Raw genomic sequence first — 1190 nt, 5'->3', positions numbered from 1 at the left:
CCGGCTCTCACCCAGGCAACGTGAAACCATTCGCCTCCGGCTGCAGAACCGACTCTACCCACTCACCGCGCCAAGAGAGACGATGATTTTGGCAAATCTTTTTCCCAGAAACTATACACTTGAGATGATCTATTATAAGCAAGTGCTTTGTAAGCTGCACCGTGCTATTCAAATATGAATTAGGGTGACAACCATGGTCTACGTTTTGCCTGATAAAGTATAATTCTAAAAGTCATCCCAAGTGCTACAGGGTATTTCCACTTGAACTGATCTGCTTTCTGCTTTATTCGCTGTTGACCACATTTTATACTTACCAGCCACTCCTCACGAAGTTAATTTAAATGCATGAAATCTGACACCCTTGTTTAGAAGTACTGGAAACATAAAACTCCCACAACTAGAACATCTGGCCTCACAGCAGCACAGATGTGTGTGCCATACATTTAATGGGTTTTTTTTCCAGTGCTCTGCACCCAGTGGGTGCTCAAATGTTTTGTCAGTGTCAATGGTGATATTATAAAAGGTTGCATTTTTCCTAATTCTGTTTCACTTGGCTTCAAATTTCAAATTTTCTAATATGATCCTCTAATATAGGATTCAATTCAATAGTAATTATTCAAGTAAAAATCCTATTCATCTGATTGAAATTATTTTTGGACCAGGTCTAAAAACTTTATAAACATAGAAAATACAGCTTCAATCCAATCTGATATCTTATTTTCCAGAGATAAAACATATAACAAAAATTGGGCTACAGGAAGATCAGACTTTGAGAACAAAATTGAGTTAGTACTACTTCTTACCTCAGTATTAAGCCCATTTTAGGATAGTTTTAAGCAGACTTCTTATTCCTATGTTTATACATTCATTCAGCAAACATTTACTGAGCACTCCCGGGCACTGTCCTCCACTCTTGGGCTGTCTCCATAAACAAATTCTAGTTTTTGCAGCATTTATATACTAATGAGGGGGGTCAGATAATAAACAAAACAATGTAATAAATAAATAAGTGAATTAGTTAGCAGGTTAAGAAGTAATAAGCCGGGCTCCGTGGCTCAGCCTTTAATCCCACGCTTTGGGAGGCTGAGGTGAGTGGATTGCCTGAGCCCGCGGGTTCGAGACCCACCCGGGCAACTTGGCGAGACCTCATCTCTACAATAAATCAAAAATTAGCCGGGCGTAGTAGCACA

Source organism: Carlito syrichta, unplaced genomic scaffold, assembly GCF_000164805.1.
Source record: "Carlito syrichta isolate Samal-C Ts95f unplaced genomic scaffold, Tarsius_syrichta-2.0.1 Scaffold91532, whole genome shotgun sequence".
In the NCBI taxonomy this organism is placed as follows: Eukaryota; Metazoa; Chordata; class Mammalia; order Primates; family Tarsiidae; genus Carlito; species Carlito syrichta.
The sequence above is the reverse complement of the archived record's forward strand: the minus strand, read 5'-3'. Positions refer to the sequence as shown.